Below are 4052 nucleotides of genomic sequence, written 5' to 3'. Positions count from 1 at the left end.
AGAGATAATATGACAATAATTGTAAAAAAAGAAAAACTTGTACACTGAAAACTACAAAATATACTGAGAGAAGTTAGATGACCTAAATAAAATTGAGCAATAAAATCATATTTATGTACCAGGAGACTCAATATTGTTAAGATGATAATTTTCTCAAAACTTATCTATAAGTTTAACAAGATCTCACTAGGTTTTTTGGTAGAAAGTGAGAAGAAAATTCTAAAACTTGGAAATTGAAAGGAACTAGAAAAACAAACAAAAAAAAATTCTGAAAAGGAAGAACAAAGTTGGGGACTCACATTGTCTGATTTCAAGAATTACTATAAAACAACAGTAGACTGAAAACTATGTCATTGATGAAATTGAAGAAGACACAAACAAATGGAAAAATATTCCATACTCATAGATTGGAAGAAATAATTTAAATTTTCATACTCAAAGCAATACAACTAAGCCCGTGTGCCACAGCTACTAAGCCTGAGCTCTAGAGCCCATGAGCAGCAACTACCAAAGCTCGTATGCCCTAGATCCCGTCCACAACAAGAGAAACCACCACAGTGAGAAGTCTGAGGACGGCACCTAGAGAGTAGCCCGTGCTCCCGCAATTAGAGAAACTCCCTGCACAGCAATCAAGAGCCTAAATAAATAAATTTAAACTAAATAAATAAATAAAGTGGAATTAAGATATATGAGAAGGATAATATAAATGGGGGAAAAGGATTGGAATTCAAATTTTCTAAGGTCCTTGTTTAATCTGGAAAAAAAAAGATAATTTGATTAACTTTGAACTTTGTTAAGACAAATATGCATATGAAAATTTTTAGGGGAAACAGTCAACAAATAGAAATATAGCATATAACTTCCAAACTATCAGAGGAGAAATAATGGCAAGAGAACTACCTGATGATCATGAGCCCAGCCAGTTAGCTCAGCTAGTTAAAGCCCACCACAGGAAAGATTTCTCCTGCAGATTTTATCTCTGTATAGAACAATTAGTATTACACAGAGAACATTTTGTTTTATGGCTGGAGACTTTGGACTTTAACTTTAGATAAAAGATCTATTTAGCATGTGTATTACTGGAGTAGATAACAGAAAATGTGTAACTTCCAGCATGAATGTATCAGTAACATTTCAAAAACAACTCAAGTCATATGACTTCCCAGTGCTGAGTTCTCTTCACAGACCAAGGTCCACACCTGGCTTCTTAGCTTTACTGTATGGGATAGACTTGTGAACACCCTATTTAATATTCTAAATAATAACGCTTTCTATTTGAATAGTATTTTGTATATACGGTCTTCCCTTGTGGCTCAGTTGGTAAAGAATCTGCCTGCAATGTGGGAGACCTGGATTCGATCTTTGGGTTGGGAAGATCCCCTGGAGAAGGGAAAGGCTACCCACTCCAGTATTTGGGCCTGGAGAATTCCATGGACCGTATAGCCCACGGGGTCGCAAGAGTCGGACACCACCAAGCGATTTTCACTTTCAGTTTTACTTTCTTTTGTATATACAAACAGTACTTACATTCTCATTTAATTTCCACGGGAATTCTTAAAGATAGATATAAATTTATGTTATAAATGAGGAGCTAGATGTTATACAAGTTGACACAGTTTGTACAAAGAAAATTCAGTTCAGTTCAGTTCAGTTCAGTTCAGTCTCTCAGTCGTGTCCGACTCTTTGTGACCCCTTGAACGCAGCACGCCAGGCCTCCCTGTCCATCACCAGCTCCCGGAGTTTACCCAAACTCATGCCTATCGAATCGGTGATGTCATCCAGCCATCTCATCCTCTGTTGTCCCCTTCTCTTCCTGCCCCCAATCCCTCCCAGCATCAGGGTCTTTTCCAATGTGTCAACTCTTCGCATCAGGTGGCCAAAGTATTGGAGTTTCAGCTTCAGCCTCAGTCCTTCCAATGAACACCCAGTACTTATCTCCTTCAGGATGAACTGGTTGGATCTCCTTGCAGTCCAAGGGACTCTCAAGAGTCTTGTCCAACACTACAGTTCAAAAGCATCAATTCTTCAGCGCTCAGCTTTCTTCACAGTCCAACTCTCACATCCATACATGACCACTGGAAAAACCATAGCCTTGACCAGACGGACCTTTGTTGGCAAAGTAATGTCTCTGTTTTTTAATATGCTATCTAGGTTGGTCATAACTTTCCTTCCAAGGAGTAAGCATCTTTTAATTTCATGGCTGCAATCACCATCTCAGCCATTAAAAAAAAAAAAAATGAAATCTTGCCATTTGTGACAGCATGGACAGATCTACAGGGCATTATGCTAAGTGAAATAAGCCAGACAGAGAAAGACAAATGCTGTATGGTTTCATTTATAAGTAAAACATAAAGAATACAACAAACTAGCAAATACAACAAAAAAGAAACAGACTCACAGAACTAGTGAGAACTAGTGGTTACTGGTGGAAAGAAGGAAGAAGGGTCAGGCAAGATAACAGTAGGGGACTAAGAGTTACAAACTACAAAATGTATAAAATAAATAAGATACAAGGGTATATTGTACAACACAGGGAATATAGCCAATATTTTATAAGTATAATATAATCTTTAAAAACTATGAATCATTTTGTTATGCACCTGAAACTTATATAATATTTTACACCAGTAAGTAAGCAAGTAAGTGAAAGTCGCTTAGTTGTGCCCGACTCTTTGTGACCCCATGGCCTATACAGTCCATGGAATTCTCCAGGCCCAAATACTGGAGTGGGCAGCCTTTCCCTTCTCCAGGGGATCTTCCTAACCCAGGGATCGAACCCAGGTCTCCTGCATTGCAGGCAGATTCTTTAGTAGCTGAGCCACAAGGGAAGCCCAAATATTTGACACCCACTACACCTCAGTTTTTTAAACTGCTTATTTAATTGGCTGCATCAGGTCTCAGCTGTGGCATGCAGGATCTTTTGTTGCTGCAGAGTCCAGAGCACAGGAGCTTCAGTAGTTGCAGCATGCAGGCTTAGTTGTTCTGGGGCACGTGGGATCCTAGTTACCGACAAGGGATCTAACTTGTGTCCCTGCACTGAAGGTGGATCTTAACCACTGGGCCACCAGGGAAGTTCCTTTACCTCAGTTTTTAAAAAGAATCACATGACTGTGAGATGACCAAGGCAAGGTTCAGGCTTAGATTCATCTGACTCTAAAGCCAGCTCACAATGCTATGCATACAACTATTTCAAGCTAACAGAATACTGGCAGATTTGTGTTCAATTCAAAAAAGAAATATAATTGAAGCATATTAACTGTCCAAGTAATACAAGGATTTAAAGCATTCAATGCTATTTGAAAACTTACCCAAGTAGTCATCACAGAAAGTAGGGGGAAAACCCCAATTCCCTCTTGACACATAGCTGTTTCCAACCACTGTGCTTATTTGACTCCCATCATCATCAAATAGATATTTTACAGTCCTGGGTTCTGTTTACAGAAAAGTGCTCTGTGAAAGCATGAGGAACTGAAACGCAAAGCACCAGGAAATAACACATGAAAAAGTCTTGTTTAGAAACCAAAACAAAAATGAATAAAGGAATTAAAGTAGGAGTGGCAGTGAATTAGGGTTTTGATAATTCACTGCCACTCCTGCTCTAGTTCCTTTATTCATCTTTGCTTTTTTTTTAAACATGGCTTTTTCATCTATTATTTCCTGGTGCTTTGCATTTCAGTTCCTCAGCTTTTCACAGACCACTTTTCTATAAACAGATCCCAGGATTGTAAAATACCTAAAACTATTTGATGATGATAACAATGAAGACAATGAATGACCACCATGATGAGGATTATGACTAACTACATAATCTAAAAGAATTCCTCAATTCAATGAGTATTTAACACCTTAGCTGTCTTAGAAAGTACAATAAAGGTCCAGTATAATCCCCGTTACTACTTAACAATTAAAGAATACTTTAGAATAAGGAAGTTCATCAAGATATTTTGCAATACTTTTATGCAAATTTGGGGCTACAGACAAATCTCTTGAGTTATACAGATACATAAATACTCTCCTTACATTCCAATAGGTTTATTGTAACATGCGCAAAA

This window comes from Muntiacus reevesi, chromosome 1 (assembly GCF_963930625.1).
Source record: "Muntiacus reevesi chromosome 1, mMunRee1.1, whole genome shotgun sequence".
Classification (NCBI taxonomy): domain Eukaryota; kingdom Metazoa; phylum Chordata; class Mammalia; order Artiodactyla; family Cervidae; genus Muntiacus; species Muntiacus reevesi.
The sequence above is the reverse complement of the archived record's forward strand: the minus strand, read 5'-3'. Positions refer to the sequence as shown.